Here is a 21,101-nt window from a genome sequence, read left to right on the forward strand (position 1 = left end):
AGCCAGGCTCCCTGTGCCTCGGCACTTTCCTTTTGAGTTTCTGCTAAAATCCGGAGACATGGAATCCACCCGCGGGCACTCCGAGCCCCTCCAACTGAGCATGCGCCAACGCCGGGCTGCTTTTGGTCACCGGCGCCTGAGCTCCGCGAGCTGGGGCTGCGGAGCTGGAGGAGGGAGGAGGAGAAAGGGGAGGGGGTGCCTCGAGAGGCGGCGGCTCGCGCGCCTGCGCATCCCGCTCCAGCGACCCTAGGTTTTCTATGGGATTCCCAATCTGCAGCATAGACTTACCGGAGCTTGTTGCGGCGGCGGCTGGGTTTGCGAGGCGCGATCCAAGAGGATTTAAGCAGCCTAGAGCTCCAGAGGAAAAAAAAGAGCGCGAGAGAACCACACAGAGAGACGGCTTAACCGTTTATCTGAATTATACATACATATAAAGAACTGTTGAGTTTTATCATTTTCATTAAGTGACCGTGCGCAGCGCTATAACTGTAAGTGGAAAATGCAATCTTCTTTGCTTTTCTGCATGTGTAGTACAGCCAATTGTCTGAGAGATGCTTTGGGTATTGTCACATACTTTGCATAGATGCGTCTAACTGCACGGTGACCATTGCTCTGGTTAATGCTGACCATCTGAATGTGTTCTTAGTGGGGGGATCTTTTGGGATAATGGGGGTGGGGGAAGGAGGAGTGTTGATATGCGGCGTGTTTAGGAGATTGTCTTGGGCTAGCTTTAAGATAGGTGGAACAGAGGTGCTTTTTAGTGTAAGTCTATAAATAAGCAGATTGCCTTACTCGGATTTAAGTAGCTAATTGACCGATTGTGAAGTTTTCCGGTTGCTGATAAAACTATTGAGCGGTTGCAGTCAAGTACCAACCTGTCATCCGTGGGGTTGGTGCACCATTTTTCTCACCGTTGAAGAGCAGTGAAGGTGTTTGCTAAGTGAAACTGAGTAGACGAGATGCGGTGTGGAAAGCAGGGTTGGTTTCCAAGCGGGATGTTAGTGTTTAGAGCCACGGAGCGAGGCGCAAAAGAAGCTCTTTTCTTAGTATTGAGAAATGAGCAGAAATTTTTTCGGTTTTGATTTTTCGTCATGATGGTGAATGGGCAAAAAAAAAAAAAAAAAAAAAAAGGGAAAGATGCTCAACCACATAGTCAGCCGTCTGTTTTGAACAGAGTCTGAGTCTCAGAGCCTCTGAATGGGAACTGTCAGACCCAAACTAGTTACCTGCCTTTGCATCCCGTATTCACATTCTGGAATGCAGGGTAGAGAAATGTAAGCCCAGATGTGTTACATTTGGTAGCCTTTCTTTAAAGGAGAAAAGGTCGTTTTGTGTTTTGAGTTAAAATGGGTTGTTCCTTGCCCAGAAATTGAAGCAGGGTCTTTGCAAGGTCAAACCCCCTATGGAAACCCGGGGGCACTGGTGAATCACGGTGAGGGTCGGAGGAGATGGTGAGGCTCCGTGCAAGTGCTCAGCACCGCACGGATCAGTGCCCTGTGAGATGCGAGAGTGGGAATCCATTTTTCTAGAGTTGTGCTCCTGCCCATATTTTGGAGACTAAAATGAAATGGAAATGCTAGTGGGTGTAGAAAACACAAGTGGATACTATCTGTGTGTCACAATCCCACTCAAAGACAAGAGGAGCGAAGGAGTTGTATTTCTACCTATTAATTTTAAAAAATTCAAGGAATTTCAGGTTGAGACAAAAATAAAACTTACAAAAACATATTTTATCTCCACTATTATCTAAACTGCTTACATGTGTGTTGAGAAGGGGAGATGGTTCTGCATCATTGAATACTTCACCCATAAGTGCACTCTCATTAAGCTTGGGTGTTTAATAACTCCAGAAAATGCTGCACTGAAGCAGTTGGCAGAATGGCATGAAGCAGGCAGACAAGAGAAGAATGTGGCCAGTGTGAGCTGGATTTCCATGGAAAAAGCAGATTCAATTTCTGTAGTGACATAAATTTTCCTTAAAATAAGGCAGATCATTATAGGACCCTTTAGTCGGTCCAACTATTTCGAACCCCTCAAAGGAATTTACGATTTACAAAGGATAAATTCTGAAAATAAAATATTCCAGACTATATCTAGCCTTGGAAACCCAAAGTGTAAATGACTGCTCTTCCCTTCCTTACTCCAGGGCTCAAGGATCAATGTCTTGTCATAATTGAGCTATACTCCCCATCATCACTGAGAGTTGGAATCTGCTTCATGAATGGTGCAGATGTTTTACACTGCATTGATAAATGGGCAGTGCAGGAAGAATGGGGAATCTCAGAGATGCTTAGTATCAGATACCCTGGCTCCTAGGCTGACAGAGAGAGTCACATCAGACAGAGACCTTCAAAAGCATCTAGCCCAAACCCCTTGTTTTACAGATGAGGAAACTGAGGCCCAGAACTACAGAGCTGGGGAAAAGTCAATTAACTTCTAGTCTATGGAAATAAACAATTACAGAGTGATGTGGAGTGGTAATGTCCCCTTTCTCTCTACACGTTTATCATCCTCAGTGACATTGCTAAAGTCTTCAAATAAACAATTGTCTGGTCCCCAGCACATCTTTCAAGAGAGTCCCAAGGATTCCTTTTCACACTGTATCATTTCTCCTTTCTTGGAAGGTCTCTTTTCTTTCTATCTCTTTTCTATTGCCCCTCACCTCCAATATACCCACCTTATTCAATGTTTAACCTAGTCTTCCTGGCCTCCTCTGCATCTCAGTTAATTTCTTTGGAATCCTTGGAATTTTATTTTATTTTATTCTTTCTGAGATAGAACTGTCACACCACTCAAAGCTCCTGTTTGAGGTCTGTTCAGGCCCCTCTCCATCTCCTCTCCGCCCAAATCCTTCAGGGATTCCAACCTTTGGAGACACTGCAGGCGCCGTCCTCACTCTTCTACCCAGCTTGCATCTTCCCAAACTGCTGCAGCTGCAGGACCTGGGACCTGGCGTGGTGAGGCAGCTGCAGTGTCAACACACAATGGGTTTTGCCAACCCTCCTCTGGCTCCTAGAAGGCAGAACCCAAATCCAAGATGCCTAACTGTCCCCAGCCTTCATGGAAATCCTCCAGATGCAGCCACCTGCAGAGAAGGGGAGGGGTGGGGGGCAGGAAGACTGAAGGAAGAATGCTGGAGTGGCTCAGCCTGAAGTGGGCGCTCCAGAGGACAGCAGTGCCGCTTGCAAAGCCTTTAGGGCTTGGAAAGCACTTGCACAGCTGCCTCCTCTGTCTTGCTGCACTGGGACTGCAAAGGAAGCAATCATATCAACCTACCTGGGCCTTCTTCTCTTTCCTTCTTTGTATTTTCTCTTTTCCTCTCACTCGATTTTTCTATTTCTCTCTCATTTTTTCTCCCACATGCCCATACAGTAAAGCTCTAGGCCTTTTAAAGATAATCCAGACCCTCCTGTGCCTCTTTGGAAAAATGTAATCTCCTGGGTCCTCAGAAAGATAACCACAATCACCACAGATGTCCCCTTTGGGGAAATGCCAGGAATTTTTACCTGCAAGAAGCTGAGGCATTAGGGAAGGCTTGAGGAAGACGGTCTGAGTTCCTTTCTCATTTGAAAGATGAGTTAAATACACTTGGAAGTTTTTTGTTGTTTTTTTTTTAAGATTTTATTAAATTATTCATGAGAGACACAGAGAGAGAGAGAGGCAGAGGGAGAAGCAGGCTCCACTCAGGGAGCCTGACGCAGGAATCGATCCTGGGTCTTCAGGATCACACCCTGGGCCGAATGCAGCACTAAATCACTGAGCCACCAGGGCTGCCCTCTCTTGGAAGTTTTTAAGGAAGAATGGGAGTGAGTTCCTCAACATATGAAAAAAAAAAAAACAATTTTTAAAAATTTTTATTTGTTTTATGTAATCTCTACTTCCATTGTGGGGATTGAACTCATGACCCCGAGATCTAGACCCTGAGATCAAGAGGCATGCTTTGCATGCTCTTCAGACTGAGCCAGCCAGGGGCCCCACTGATTAACAATTTAATTTAACCCTTCCCTTCATGGTAAGCCATTGCTAAGTTGGGTTGAGCTCTGTCTTGGAGAGTGTCTGTCCCTAATAAACGTCACCTGGTCTTTACTATGCCATTCTGAAAACAGTCATGCCCAGGTTATTCTGAACACCAGGTAGCCTTTGCAGAGACCTGTAGCTGCTAAGTGCCCTGCTTTCCTTTGCTATGCTGTGAATTTCATCTGGAATAGGACAGCATAATTAGAAATGTTGTCCTGTGCAAGCTGCAGATTTTCTGTTGGGGTTGCATATAGGTATGGATTCCAAACGTTACTGAGGAGCTCCTTGGGGAGTTTCATAAAATGATCGTATATGTCAATTTCAAAGAAGTGATATCCTAATTCATGAGAACAACATCTTCTAATGTCATTCTAAAGGTCTTTTTCTTTGTATTGAGTCGTATCTATTCTCCTTCAATTAGTAAATATTTAGGAAAATTGGAAGTCATTCTTAAAGAAGGGTCACATTCCGTTTAATCTAGGTTGAAATTGACAATGTCCAACTCAGTTACATTTGTAACTGATATAAAAGTATTAATTTTCCTAAAGTATTAAATGGTACACAATTAAGGTAATAAATGATTGATATTTCTACCATCCCAGTGGTTAATTCACATAAGTAATAGAGTATATGAACGGGATGGGATCCATATAAATTACTTAATCCATCCCTCCAATACATAAAAAGTGTAGTATATCAAGGAACATTTTCATCTTAAAGGCATATCTACAATATGAAAGCACAGTCCACAAGGGCAAAGATTTCAATGACCTTTTTCATATTTCCACAATATTTGCTCAATGTCTCTTATAGTAGATACTCTGTAACAGATGTCAAATTAATATTTATTCTAAGAATCTGTTGTAGGCACCTTGGTAATTATACCAAGAAATTAAAATTTGACTAAAAATATGCACAATTGATGTTGTTTTCAATATTTGTTACTGAAAGGAAAAGCTGGACTAAAGATTATTACATAATTTATTCTTGCTACAAATATAAAAGGCCTATAATAATATCTTTAAGAGTCATTTTAATCCATGAATATTTTTATCTCTCTTTTTTTAAGGTTTATTTATTTATTTTAGAGAGAGAAAACACGTGAGTGGGGGGACGGGCAGAGGGAGAGAGAGAGAATCCCCCCCAAAATAAATAAATAAATATATATATATATATATATATATATATATATATATATATATATATATATATCCCAACCAGACTCCCCACTGAGTGTGGAGCTCAATGTTGGGGCTCGATCTCATGACCCATGGGACCATGACCTCAGCTGAAACCACAAGTCGGATGCCCAACCTACTGAGCCACCCAGGCAGTCCTCCTTTTATCTTTTAATAAGTCAAATATAAGTTATTTTTCCTTACTTACAAGAATTGATATTAACAAGTCAAAGAAGGAATCTAAACCCAGACTATGGTAGCTATGTGTACCACTTAGATCATGTGTCTCTTGAGCTATGGAATTATTTTATTCATACTGTGAAGAGACCACAACAGTGCATGCCTCATTTACAGTTTGTTTCTAAAGATAATTTATGCTCTCTTAAGCGAGTCAAAATAGTTTGAGTTGCTCCCAGCCTGGTTCATTGAGAACTTCACAAATGGGTATCCTGGGGGTGCTTCAGAAACTACTTAATGAATGAAACAGAAATGGAATAGCAAATTACTCAAGAATCCTCACAGAGGTTTGACATTTTAATAATAAGGTGCCTGTGAATACATTAAAGAGATGTTCTATACCCTTACTAGCTAACTTAAAGCATGCAAGTTCGGTAGTTCATCATGATTCTTATGCTTTCTCTGGATTTCTCCACTACCTTATTTCACTGTGCTTCTAACACAGATGACCTGCTGTGAAACCACCAACTATTTACTTTTTTAAGACAATGCACTGCATTTATAACCATTTGTTGGATTATTTTCAGGTGAAAAATCTATTGCCTTTAGTTCTAAATTACACTAGACTTGGAGCACTCTCATTCACCAAGTGGCCTTCGAGCTCAATATATCTGATATAGTAATTGCTGAACTTTTTATAGAAAGTAGGGCTCTCTTAATTAAAAAGATTTCATTTTTATGAAGTATTACTCATAAAAGGCAAAGTGCTAACATGTCAGTTAAATTCACTTGCAGTTATTACAGATCTATGTTCTGTTTTTCTTTATTCTTGCTCATGTGGGGATTTATCTGAAAATGGAAATCTGTCAGTTTAAATAGATTTTTTTCCGTCTCCTTTGTTTAGATTTTGTTTGTTATATCATAAGCTCTGAAAGACAACTTTTGAGGAGCTGAATGCAAATAGATTTTTCCAAATTATTAACATGTTAAAAGTGCTTTGGAGCCAGGGTGGATTTTTTTCTAATGCAAACAACTAGACCCTAATATTTCTGTTGCTTCGTGTTTTATTGCAATTGAAGATTTCTTAAAATAGTAGACTCTGGTGCTACAGGAATCCCTGGACTTTATATTTTGTGTTGATTTTATTAATTTGTGGTTAGTGCATTTATTTCTGATTTCTTGAAACCCAATCTTAAATTATGAGTGAAATGGCTCATGAAGCATTATCAACAAGGTTGACATACTTCTTGATATATTTTATTTTAATCTAATAGTGCCGTACAAATCTGACTTCCAGATAACAACTTCTATTTGATGGAATCCTTTGGCAATTGATGTTATGAGTTAATGGAAGACCGTCAATTTTGTCTATTCCAGAAGTTCAAGTGTTTTTGAAATTCATACTGAAGTATTTGATGTTTGTTTTCTTGGTAATATGGGAAACTTTATGAAAAATAAAAAAGAGATTGTGAAATAAGTTTTAATTCTATACAAATTTTTAGCTTTTTTAAAAAAATGTTTATAAAGGTATTCTTTCCTTAGAGAGATGAAAGCCATCCATTTAATCTTTACTAATATTTTAGTTTGTGAATGGGAGAATTCCTCAGCCCTCCCCAAGGTTTTAACTGGCTCAAAAGAAGGTGTGATAGGAAATGTAAACAAGAATTTTCAAGCTAGATACACTTAGATGAAAAAAAAGAAAAAGAAAAAAAAGCCAATTCAACAGGTTATTAGTTCAATGACCTTGAACAAATGGTTCAAACTCTTAGCCTCAGGGTCCATTTAAAATAGTAATTCATAGGACCCTTGAACAGAAAATGAAAGACTACATATGTAAAGATATAATGCTTCACTTGTGAAAATGCTGTAAATGTGATAGTTATTATTATTATTATTATTATTATTATTATCATTCCTTTCATCAGAAATCAAGAGTTCTGAAACCACGTTAGTCTCTGAATTATAGTAGAACCTACATTCATTGCGGAACCTCTGAGAGAGGAATTGAGCTATTAAAAGCAGTGAACACTGAACAGTGCATAGCCTGGCTTGTAAAACAAGTGTCTATGGAGTAAATGTGCCAAGCACTGTGTAGTCACTGTGGAATCAACATTAAATGAGATACAATCCCAGCCTTCAAGGAATTTATGCCCAAAGAGGAAGACAAATCAATGCAATTCACCAAGTCAAGTGAAATAGAAAGGTGGCATGGATGCATAGAAAAGAGAATTTCTGGAAGAAACGCCTGCAGAGACCTCAAACCTAACCATTTTTCTCATTCTTTCTTTCAATGTACCTCCTTTCCATTATACCTTTTCATTCCTGTCATCCCCCTGCCATGTAATAGCATATAATTGGGCCCAACAGAATATGAAACCAAGAACATATTTTTAAGTTTGTTTCCTTATTGAATACATTTTAAAGCCATCTATTATTTTTCAAGGTACACCAGTTTCCCCTTATCTGTGGCTTTGCTCTGCAGTTTGTTACCCCTAGTGAACCCAGGTCCAGAAGCCAGTCATCCTCCTGATGAGTCCTCATAAGGTCAACAGTAGCCTAATGCTAAGTCATCTGCCCATATCACTCACCCTACTTCATCTCCTCACACAGGAATTTTGTCAACTTCCATCATCACAAGAAGAGGAAGGGTCAGTAGAGTACAATAAGATCTTTTGAGAGAGAGGGAGATCACATTCCCATAATTTTTACAATAATATATTGTAACTATTCTATTATTAGTTATGGTTGTTAATCTCTTACTATGCTTAATTGATAAATCAAACTTTAGCATAGGTAGGTATGTATGTACAAGAGAAACCATAGTATGTACAGGGTCCAGTCCTGTATGCAGTTGCAGGCATTCATTGCTGGTCTCGGAACGTCTTTTGGGGATGAGGGGGCACTACTATAGCTATAATATGGTCCTGGTCTCCCAGTCAAGTCTCCAGCAAGTCACTAGACTTGAACAAAACCATTTCAAGAGCCCTGCCTTTTGATTTAAATATCATACTATTAGGCTTCTATCCTTTGATATCTTCCAAAAAACTAATTTCTAATGCACTCCCCTCATCTCCCTTATAATTCCAACTAATTTCATGATTTATCTTTCAAGGCGTATCTGTGGGAGGACTTTTACATGATCTATTTTTTCATTCTTTTCTCCCGGGCTTTTATGATAAGGAAAGTATCTCTCCCAATTCTTCTTTACTACTGAGTTGAAAACTTGGTTCCAGCCCCTCTGCATACACACACGCACACATACAAATCCAAAATGGTCTGTCTTTAGTTCTTCTAAGAGCCATTCTTCTTCTCCTTAGCCTTTTTCTCTCTTCTCTCCGAATTTCCTGCTTCATTTAGTAGGGAATTTCAAGTGTATGTCTAATCTGTGGTTAAAAGGGGTCATCCTTTTCTCCCTTCAAAATCTGAAAGTTGTACATACATTCTGAGGCTCTTTTGTGTAGTAGGAGTCTTGGATGATTCATAGAACTGGGTAGGACTTTTAATCCTAATTAACTTGGGGGGCTCATTTTCTCACTTGTGAAATGGAAATAATATATTTGCTTTATAGGGTTGTATATATGTGTATATACAGATATGCATACATACACATATATATACACAGACCACCTAAAAGAGCTTAGCATATGTGTATATACAGATATGCATACATACACATATATATACACAGACCACCTAAAAGAGCTTAGCACAGAATAAATAATTCTTCCACTCCGGACCTCCACTTTTCCTCCTGCCAGTCTCCTCAGTTTGCATTTCACCGGTTCTCCTAGTCTCCTGCTCTGTGCTCTGCTCATTCTAAGCATATTTGTTCTAATTTGCGGGTAGTTAAATAATAACTGATACCCACATATCCCAGGGAGCATGGTGAGTACGGCCCTAGAAAAAGTCTACTAACTGAGTCAGCATCCTAGCTTAGACCTGTGTTCTGCATCTGTTTGGGAAATTTCTTCCATTTATTTCAGACATGCCTCCTGCTGAGGTTCCCAAAGCTTCTAATGACTAATGTTCAATTGATGAACAGTCCTACTCACACCAATGATTTATGGTGCGCTTCTTAAATAATGTCAGAGGATGTCTGACAGTGTCTAATTGCCTTCTACCCTTTATCCTCTCTTTCCTTCGCCTTTTCCTATGAGGTGTCTAGAGTACCTGTGACACATTCCCCTGACACCCTTACTTCCCTCCTTTGTCGGGTCTTATATTTCACTTAGTTCATCTGCTGACCATCAAATAAATGTCCATCAAATAATACCCAATAAATGGCAGAAAGAGAAGACTTAGTGGTGCACATGATAAATATTACAGAATACGTTTGAATGAGGATTAGCCTATAAGATAGTAGCCTTCATCTGTTGAGTGTCTGTAGTAGTGTATACTAATGCCCATTGGCTAAGAGCAGAGAATGGCTCTCAAAACAGGGTTGAGGGAGCAATGCACATGCATACATACATAATACATACATACATACATACATGATATGGATTCAATAAGTCCAATGCACTGTCATAGATTGTTTCACATTTTTAAGCAAAATATTTAAGATCAAATAGCTTAAAACATATCAGTACTTATGAAATGTATTAAAAGCAAGGCCTGCTGAAATTTTGCTCATTCTCTCTCTTTTTTAAGATTTTATTTATTTATTCATGAAAGACACAGAGGGAGGTAGAGACATAGGCAGAGGGAGAAACAGGCTCCCTGAGGGGAGCCTGATGTGGGACTCAATCCCAGGACCCCAGGGTCATGCCCTTACCTGAAGGCGGATGCTCAACCACTGAGCTACCCAGGCACTCCAAGTTTGCTCATTCTCAAAGTGGTAGAGTTGAAAGGGAGGGTGGTTTAAATTTCCTAGTAAGGACATTTTAAACTTTGTTTCTTTAAAGAAATATTTCCAAGGCACTGATAATTATTTATTGCACCTCAAAAAGTTTCATGGAAACTTTTTTTTGAGGGAAATAATGCTTCCTACATCCCACTCTTAGATATTCCTAGTGCACCTGCGTATTGATAGAAGTCTTGAGTGTTCCTCTTATAGAGACCCCAGAGCTGTTTAGCTTTGCTTGGCCTTGTTTCCAGTGTTTGCTCAGGGAACTTATGTTAAATTATGCTTGTTACCATCTCATTGTTTTCTGAAGAACCCAGTTGGAAAAGCTGCTCCAGAAGGACATGAGTGGGACTACATAATGGAAAGGCCCATAAAACCAGGAGGCATTAGATGTCTCAGGTATGCAGTAGTCATCATTAATGTGGAGTCCTGGAAAAATTACCTCAACTTTTCTGAGTTTTCATTTCTTCGTGTGAAAATAAATACGAGTCTCAGTTTCTAAGGGTATAAAATACAAGTTCTAAATAACGTAGTCTATACCGTATGATGCTCAGGTCCTTTAAAACTCCTCACAGTTAATCCAATAAGGAAGGGAAAAGAGGAAGAGATGCTTTTTGAGGTACACAGTGCTTGGAAACATGCATGACACATACCATATTTCTGTGTGAGTGGCTCTGCCAAGTTCCCTGCTTTACTTGTGTATTATCTCACTCATTTTCACAGCACTCCAGTGACATAGCTCTACTTTAGACCAAGAAATTGATACAGGGATTGGGGAAATTATCTAAAGCCATGAGGCTTGTAAGTGTTGGCTCTAAGATCCAAAAGAGATCTCTGCTCTTTCTACCTACTTCACCCTGTTGCTTTTATATTCACTATGTTGCTTTTATATGAGGTACTGTCTCTCCATTTCATCAATTCATTCATTCCTTTTTTAAAAAAGATTTTATTTATTCATGAGAGACACAGAGAGAGAGAGACAGGCAGAGACACAGGCAGAGGGAGAAGCAGGCTCCACTCAGGGAACCCAACGCGGGACCTGATCTCCAGGATCATGCCCTGGGCTGAAGGCAGTGCTAAACCGCTGAGCCACCCGGGCTGCCCAATTCATTCATTCTTTTAACAAATACCTATTGCATATCTTTCATTTGCCTAGTATTCGATATACAGGGTGAACTAAAATAGCCATAATCCCTGCCCTCATAGCTAAAGAAACATATATTAAACAAATAATCACAAAATAGCATAAAATTACAAATAATACTGAGTGTAATGGAAGAAAAATGCATGATGCTATAAGAATTTGTGACAGGAAGATCTATTTTGAGCTGTTTGAAGTAATAGATTCCAGGGAAATCCAGTGAGGCCTAGATTTCTAACTCAGCCCCCAAGGGATTGCTACTAAGATGTGTTTATAGTTGCTGGGCTTTGGGAAGGAGATGACTGCTACATTTCTCTTTGAGAACAGGTGAGTGGGCCTTGTTTCCAGGTTTTAGCATCTCCCCACTTTATCTGTGACTCACAAGGCCCCCAATAATAATTATAACAATAGAGCTTTTGATGGCAGTACCTTTCCAAGAGAACCATGCTATGATGTGTAGTTCATTAGGACAGTTTCCATATCAAGAAATCTCTAAGCACCTGTGTTTCAGGTCTTTCCAAACCCTTGACTACTTTCATGTGATATACACACATGGATCTTTAAACATGCTTAAGTGCTTCTACAATTCCATTAAGTTAAATGTGGTTTTAATTTATTCAACAAGTGTTTATTGAACACTTACTATATACCCTGAGGATGCAAGACATTGTTTGTGCCCTCTCAGTATTCACATTCCAGCAGTGGAAACCTATAATTGATAGTCTGATAAGAATAATCATGAGATGAGCATAGAGAACTGTGGGAGCACTTCTGGAATACACAGAACCCAACCTCCATATGGTGAAGGATGGAGATGGACTAATTTCAGGGATGCCAAGAGTAAGAATTCATTAGATTCAGGGATGCCAAGAGTAAGAATTCATTAGACAACAAGCAAGGGGAACAGGGATGCCATTATTGATAGAGGGAGCAGGAACTAAGGTATCTGATACTGGCAGGAAAACACTTTTCAAATTCATGTGTCTAACATAATGTTTCAAAAGGTTAGAGAATCTTGATCAAATAAGATTAGCAAGATGTTATGAAAAGAAATATGGATTTGGTAATCAGGCTGTGTCACAAATTATTCTGAGTTATATGAATCATTTTATCTATGACATTTAGATAATGATACCTACATGACAGTATTATCCTAGTGATTAAATTATAAATATCGCCACATAGTTATCATTTGATGGACTTTAGAGATTAGTGGTAATGGTGTTTATAATAAAATCAATAATACTACATATGATTAAGTTATATTGACTCAATTACATGCATGTATTCATCTGATGTGCACAACCCATGCTAAGAATTATTTTTAAGATTTTGTTTGTTTATTTGAGAGAGAGCATGAGTGGGGAGTGGGGCAGAGGAAGAAGCAGACTCCCCACTGAGTGGGGAGACCAGTGTGGGGCTCGATCCTAGGACCCTGAGATCATGACTGAGCTAAAGTCAGATGCTTAACCAACTGAGCCACCCAGGAACCCCCTTGCTAAGAAATTTTATTGTCCCCATTATAGAGATGAGGAAATGGAGACTTAGAAACAGCAAATGACAAGCCCACAGTCACATAACCAATAAGTGGTTGTCTGTTTTAGACAGTCTTACTCTAAAGCTCTTTTCCTGATTGCTCCCCGCTGTCTTTTTGCAATAGTCAATTCACAGCTATTATTAATTATCATTAATATTATTATGATAATTATTTTAAATTCAAAGTTCTTGAGACCATAATCAGAATTCTGATATCAAATATCCATTATGTTCTGTTTCTTTTCCATTTTGTTTTTGAGCCAGAGTTTACAGATTATATTTAAGATACCTATATTTATACTTTTGTTGTTATATCTTAAAATTTACTTTAGAGTGAGAATTAGATCCAGCTTAGAATGATAAAAAATCCTAAACAACGATGGCTTAAATAAAAGAACTTATTTCTCACCCATATAAATAAATACAGAGGTAAGCAGTTCAAGGCTGATAAGGAGCTTCACAAAATTCTCAGGCTCCAGACCCCTTCTACCTTTCACCTCTGCCCTTCTTAAAGCATGTGGCTTCCACCTCATGATCCAAGATGGTTGCAGCCCCTATCAATAATCGCGCCTCGGATAAACCTCATTGGCTATGATGCTGCCACTGAGCAAAGCTTGCAGCCTCTATCAATTAGAAGAGCCCTTCCTTTTCAAGGACACTTCCTTACATCATATCCAAATTGGCATACATGCCATTGACCAGAATTTAGTCACAGTTAGCAAAACTCTTGTTAAAAAATAAGGGTTTTATCACTAAGGAAAAAGGAGAAAATGAATCATAGAGCAAACTGGAAACTAGGTATAACAAAATTTTAAAGTTATAATAAATATTTTAATGTAGATTGTCAAATTGTTCTTTATATTATAAAAAATCAGCACAAAAATGATAGTGTTTTAAATTCACGTCTAAGGTTCTAATCACCAAGACTTTTACAAAGAACAATTTCCCAAGGACCAAAAAAATCTTTATATTCTTGCCCGGGCTTTGCTTTTAGCTTTTCATCTTGATCAAATCACTTTCTCTTGGTGGACATTAGTTTTCTTACAGGTAGAATGTGTATGATTAGCCTAGAATGTCTCTAACATCCTTCCGGCTCCATCTTCTAGTACTGAATCTCATAGGCAAATCTCATGCATTTTCAGAACTTTAAAGTCATATAAGTGTTGTACAGCAAAAATCTAGCAATGAATCAGTTCCTCAGGAACAGATACAGACTTGTGTCCATGTATTTATACCTTGCCTTGTCTTGGAAAAAAATAAATACTTCTATTGTTTTTTATCTGTGTAAAAGCAATATGATAAGAAAATGAAATAAGCTGAATAAACATTGGAAAAGAGATTAAATTATTATTTTTTGATGACCATATATAGAGAAAATTGGAAGACTCAAGTAAAAATGAAAAATAGTAAATATTTGATAAAGATTTTTGATATGAGATAAATTACAAAAGGAAATAGCCTTTTCTTTGTCTATCAAAAAACATTCCAAAATGAAAAGTGGAAAAAAAATATTCTATATGCAATAGCAACCAAAATGATAAAATATTTGAGATTTAAAGTTATAAGAAAGGCAAAAGTGCCTTGTGAAGCATAACTAAAAAGTCCTAATAAAGAACAGAAAATATGACAACAAATGAAAAGGCAACATGAGCACATCATATGTATGTAATATATAATAATTATAGTGCCACAGGATTTTTTTTATTGGAAGGATCATTTAAGTTGTTTCACCTGGTTTTAAAATTTATCTGGAACACTGCATTCTCAAAAGTGAATAGTCATGAAAAGTATTAAAAAGAATAGTCAGAGTAGGCTTGCATTACTAGATGTTAGAACATACAAACATTGTAATCAAATTAATATGGCATAGACATAGGAGTAGAAATTAATATGGCATAGACATAGGAGTAGAAACCTAGATCAGTGGAACAAAATAGAAAATCTACAAAGATATCTCATTTTTATGAAATTTCATAAATTGCTAACAAGGGTGCCATTTTAACTTAGTGGGAAGAAGGCAGTTTCTTTAATAAATGCACTAACACAACTGATTATCTACTTAGAAATAAACAAACTTGGATCCCTATCTCACACTATATAAAATGTATTCCAAATATACTAAAGATTGGCATTTTTAAAAGGTTTAGAAGAAAATCCAGATGTTTTTGTAACCTAGGTGTAGTGGGAAATAAGCAATCAAGAAACTATAAGACAGTAGGCATATTTGATTACATAAAATATCATTATGTTAAAACCTGTCATTAACATGAACCATGCAGTATATTATAATAAACTTTAGAAGACACGTTTCTGTATCCCCTGGACCATAATTGCCGGGGTCATAGCTGAGATTCAGATTAAAACATACCAGTAGAATGGCATACGGGTCACTACAAGAAGTATAGATTATGTACTCAGAAAGGTTGGATGTGAAAGAGCGAATTTGTTTTCAATATATTTCTGAGGCTGTCTCTTTGAGGCTCCAAAGTTACCTCTGTGAACAAATCACAGTTAATCCAGCTCAACAAACATTAACTGATAAATCCAGTTTAACAGACTTTGAGGGCTTATTATGTGCCACTCCCTGTCCTGGAAAAATTTAGAAGCAAAAAGGTAGACTCTCTCATGGAGTTTATGGTACGGAAAGGCAGGATTAACAGGTGGTTAAAAACTGATGGGCCTGAAACAAAGGGAAGATTATGCTCCTATGGGCATGCAGAGTGAAGAGAGTTAGTCCAAGGAATCCAGAACAGAGCCAAAGTGAGATTTATGCTGGGATCCTAAGTAGGGGTGGAAGTCAGCCAGATGAAGAGAAGCACAGAAAGAGAGCTCCCAGCACAGGTAATAGCATGTACAAAGAGCTGGATTTGATAGTAAACCTGGTGAGAAACTGAAGAATGGCATTAGATGAAGCTGCAGAAATAGTAGCAAGCAGCCAGGTTCCAGGTTGTGATGAATCTTACAAGGAATATAAAGGATTTTTTTTTTTTCTGCATCCTAAGAGCAGTGAGAAGCTATTGAAAAATTTAAAAAGGAAATGACTTGATCAGACTTGAGTTGCCAAATGATCTTCCTGGAGAATGAATTAGGGAGACCAGTTTGGAGGGAGTTGTAGTCATCCAGGAGAGAGGTGATAGGTGATATTGGCTTGGTCTAAAGTGGTGCAGCAGGGATCCAGAGACCGCACAGATTTGGGAGATATTTAGGAGGTAGATCATACAGGAGTGTGAGGCCAGGAGCAGAACTCCTGTGTCTGTGAGCAACTCCTGTGGGTTGATAACTGTACAATTCTTCAGACAGAAAATCTATGCCAAGCATATATTCTTTTTTGTGGTACTTAAGAATGCAGCCTGGTTAAAAAAAAAAAAAAAAAAAAAAGAGAGAGAATGCAGCCTGGAAGTTAATCAAGAAAAGGGCACTCCCTTTACCTTACTCTAAATAGGTACACTCATCAGAATAAAACATGTGACTCCCACCAAACACTCTCACCCAGTCAGCAGGCCCTGTAATATTCTCAGCCTGTGGAATTACTTTTGGAGTCTATTATGTTTCAGTTCAAATCTATTGAAGTTTTCTTCAGTCTACAATTTGTATTAGGTGTTCTTGATCTTTTCCACCACTACTTTAAACTTATAGGACTTCTCTGCAGTGCCAGCGACTTTTTCAGGCTCCCAAAGTTAGTAAGTGTAATTTCATTATTGGTTGCCTTGAGAGACAAATAGCTATTCTGAATCCAGCAATGTTTAAAATTCGCATTTACAGTTTACATTATTAATAGCAATACCATTGACACACATTTGAAAAATAATGCAATGACATGTGAAAGATACACTACTCAGTTTCCAAGGCCCCTTTCCTATGTATTCACAGACCCTTTTAAATAATTGAATCAATTCTCCACCTCCAGACTTCACTCTAGCAATCCATAGACCAAATTTTATCTTTAAGATGATCATAGTTTTTTATTTCAAATAAAAAAACAAAGCTAATGTTAACATGGTTTCTTTAAGACTTGTGCATTCCTTAGAAATCAAAGAATGGGGGGGATCCGTGGGTGGTGCAGCGGTTTAGCGCCTGCCTTTGGCCCAGGGCGCCATCCTGGAGACCCGGGATCGAATCCCACGTGGGGCTCCCGGTGCATGGAGCCTGCTTCTCCTTCTGCCTATGTCTCTTCCTCTCTCTCTCTCTCTCTCTCTCTCTCTCTCTCTCTCTATCATAAATAAATAAAAATTAAAAAAATAAATTAAAAAATTAAAAAAAAAAGAAATCGAAGAATGAATTTTTGCTTCCCAATGTTCGCATTTAGACAGGACCTGGGGATTATATAAACAGACATAAGGCTTAGAACCTAGAGTCAGTCCCCAGTGAGGGCATACATTGCATTAAAGCAGTTTTATCTTCCTCTGAATAGTATTATACAAAGAAGGCTTATTTTAAGGATAAACATCAGAACTAGACCCACAGAGCCATCAGGAACCAGCATAACTCTAGGGATTTGCCACTGCCTCCTTTTCTTGATCTGTGGGATCCAAGATGTTCCTCTCTCTATACATAGCATCTCAGCTTCTCTGCAGTTTAGCTCTGCATTCAATATTGATGAAGGATCCGATACCATCTCTCTCGCATTCCAAATCTCTGAAAGAGCAAGTCTGATTACTTTTATCTCTATTTGTAATCCCTTCCCACCATCCAGCTTTATCAGCTGACCTGGGCTATGCCTCTCTTGGATCAGTGACCCAGCTTTGATTGGGTATGTTTAGGCCATCGCTAACTAAAAATAGCTTAGTTATACTTTCCTGAATAGGAAGTTTGGATAGGGCCACTGCAGCTAAAAGAAAAGATGGGGATCCCTGGGTGGCTCAGTGGTTCAGTGCTGCCTTCGGCCCAGGGCATGATCCTGGAAACCCCAGATCGAGTCCCACGTCAGGCTCCCTGCATGGAGCCTGCTTCTCCCTCTGCCTGTGTCTCTGCCTCTCTCTCTCTCTCTCTCTCTCTGTGTCTCTCATGAATAAATAAATAAAATCTTAAAAAAAAAGATGGGACATATTAATAACTGATATGTCCTATACCTTGGGCAAGGAATAACTAGGAAGATGAGATGAAGGGAGAAGGGAAGTATTTCATGACAAAAATAATTCAGGCACCTTACATACATGTATTACACAATATATTATCTTCAGAGCAAAACTGGGGAATATTACAGTAGAGAGACATAAAAATCATTCTCCTAATACTCAAAGTTAATTATTGTGATTATTTGGCGTATTTCTTTCTAGCCTCTTTTTTGTATGCTATTTTCTTACACAGTTGTGATATACTAATATAGATAAAATTTACTCTCTTCTAAGTATTCCTTTTTAAAACCAATTCATTTAATTACATCAAGTGTTTTTCCAGAGTCATGCTCTCCTCTGTTTTCTTTTATCTACTCTTCTTTTTTTGCTTCAGAAAGGATTTCTGTTAGGTCTAGAAAATGTATCTAATACAGTAGAATTTTTAAATATGAATTAGAAAAGAGAGATTTCAAAAGAGGAAAACAAGGATTTTCCTTTGATTTGCTCTATCACACACTGCTGGTTGTTAAAAAGAATTTTTCTTATGTGGTTTGGCAGTCTCCACTGTATCTTCTTTGAGTCTCTCTGACCTAAAATACACTTACAGAGCCTATAAGCTGAAAGAAACTCTATAGTTGGCCAAAGATGTTCCGTTTTGGCAAAGAAATGCATATTTATCATTAAGTGGACTTGATTACACCATCTCATGAGGTTGTTCAGAGAGGCCTTTAAGAAATTATTCCGATATTCATGCTTGGGATCCTGGAGAAACAACAACAGCAACTACAAGACATTACATACTCATTTTATGTGTTCTAGTACAATGGCAAGAAACCAGGTGACTCAAAGAGTCACTCTCATGCCAACTTGGAGTCTCCCAGAACCTCTCCAGATGCCTTGCAAATGTTGTTAGACAATTGTATCTAAATATGCCTATTCAGGATAAAAATTGAAATTGTATTAAATTATTTTTAAAAACACTTGCTGAACGCCCACATGGTGTAGGCATAGATGAGCAAGACAGGGTCCCTCTCTCCCAAGTGTTCCAAGAGTCTAGTGGAGCCATGCAAGTAGACAAGAAATTGCAATGTACTAAAAGTGCCTTGATGTAGCTAGAGCAGTCAGTGGATGGTGCAGAGGATATATGTATCTCTATATTTATTGCAGCACTGATCAGAGAACTATTTTTCCCTAAACTGGAAATGGGCTGCTTTAAATAAGTAAAATTCTTAAAGGATGACATAATTTTCTCTTCAGTGTTCTGCTATGTTTCCTTTAAAATGAACCTGACTACTCTTTATGATCAAAACTAGAGGAAGACATCATTATCCAAAATCATAAATGGTGCCCAAGCCATTTGATTCACTAATCTTCAGTGATGTTTTAAAGTATTTCAGAAGAAATCAGAATTAGAGAGAAATATGAATTACAAATGCTCTAGAAAAAAAAGTATCCATTTTTTATTGTGAAAAATTTCAAGCATACCTTAAAGTTCAGATAATAATATAATAAGTATCCACTATCCTACTACCTAGCATTCACAAATATCAATGTGTTCTCATATTTTGAGATTCTTTTCATGTCTCTTCTCAGTTCCACTCAGCTCTCCTTTTCCTTGGAAACCTTCTCTTGAACTTGGCATGCATTTTCTTCACGAACATGTTTATTCTTTTTACTAAATACAAATGTCTCCATAGTATCATTTGGACTCTTTGATATTTAAGGAGATGACATCATACTGTATGTGTCATTCTCTGATTTGTCCTCAAAAAATTTTAGTTCACAATTTTTATTCATATAATATCACTTATTCATTTTAACTACTCTACAGAACCTCGTCACATGACTCTACCTCAGATTACTTATCCATTCCCTATTTGATGATCATTTAGGTTGCTATGACTTTTTTTTTAGTGTTTGCTATTACAAACCTGCAGTGTATATCTTTTTCACATATCCCCTTGGATATTTGTGTGAGTTTCTCTAGAGTTTATATGTTGAAATAGAATTGCTAGATTATGTTCCATAGGCACCTTCTGCTGTATTAGATATTGCCAAATTGTCCTCCAAAAAAGATGTACCAGTTAATATCTCAGCAGTAATATATTAGAAAGAGTTCGTATTTCTCTACAACTTTGGAAACACTAGGTATCAGCATATTTTTAAAAATATTTTTATCAAATTGATTGGAAAACATTATCCTTTGTAATTTTCCATTTCTTGACTCTTTATTAGCCATGTGGATTTTCTTCTCTATAAATTATCCATTCTTATGCTCTACCTGTTGTTTAATAGGACTGCTTATATTTTTCTCATTTATTATTTGAAATATTTTATATATTCAGAATACAAATCCTTTGTAATGCACATTGCAGATATCTTCTCCTTGCCTGTTATTACTCAACTTTATTCATGGTTAATTTTGTCTTTAAAACAGTTTTTAATTTTGAGGTAATCATGTTTATCAATCTGTTACCATGATTTGTGCATATCGTGTTAGTTTGGGTTTTAATCCATCCGAATAAATTTTTCTGATCAGTATGAGGTTGGCATCTAATTTTATTTTTGCTCAAATTTTTGAGCCCATAACTGACAATTTTCCTTAAGTTCCTGGGATGAAGAATATTAACAATTCAAGGGTCTTGATGCCTATTGCCAAAGAAGCTATTTTTTTCTTTTCTAGTTATTAACAATTAATATTCTAGAAACTTGAGATATTGAGTATAAAGTTAAAATACCTTTAAACTCATTTCTTTTTGCTTCCTTACTAATAGTCAAAGATAAGGATATCAATAGAGTGATACTTAGGAGGACCTTTGAGAGAATTCCCATAAATATTCTTTCTTTTGGGAATGTTTGAGGAGGGATCTTTTCTGCTCAGTCTCAGATACCTGGCACAATGAAGGGATACACCTTAAAATCTTGGCAGATCTGTAAAGTGAGTGTCCCTCAGGGGCACCCGCCTGGGTGGCTCTGTTGGTTAAGCGTCTGCCTTCAATTGAGGTCATGATCCTGGGGTTCTGGGATCCAGCCCTGAGTATGGCTCTCTGTTCACTCTCCTTTTCCCTTTGCCCCACGCTCTGCTCATGCTCATTCTCTCTTGCATTCTCTCTCTCTAGAAAAATAATAAATAAAATGAACATGCCTCTTCC

The 21,101-nt window shown here is 37.8% G+C and overlaps 1 protein-coding gene across 1 annotated transcript in view; it reads left to right on the forward strand.

Annotated features, from left to right (window-relative positions):
* The first annotated feature begins 223 nt into the window (after positions 1-223).
* Positions 224-21,101, forward strand: part of VSNL1 (visinin like 1) — a 102,128-nt gene continuing 81,250 nt past the window's right edge. Inside the window, exon 1 of the mRNA XM_055327252.1 lies at positions 224-488. The gene's annotated coding sequence lies outside the window, so the exon portion shown is untranslated. The remainder of the gene's footprint in view (positions 489-21,101) is intronic.

Source organism: Nyctereutes procyonoides, unplaced genomic scaffold (genome assembly GCF_905146905.1).
Source record: "Nyctereutes procyonoides isolate TBG_1078 unplaced genomic scaffold, NYPRO_anot_genome, whole genome shotgun sequence".
Lineage (NCBI taxonomy): Eukaryota > Metazoa > Chordata > Mammalia > Carnivora > Canidae > Nyctereutes > Nyctereutes procyonoides.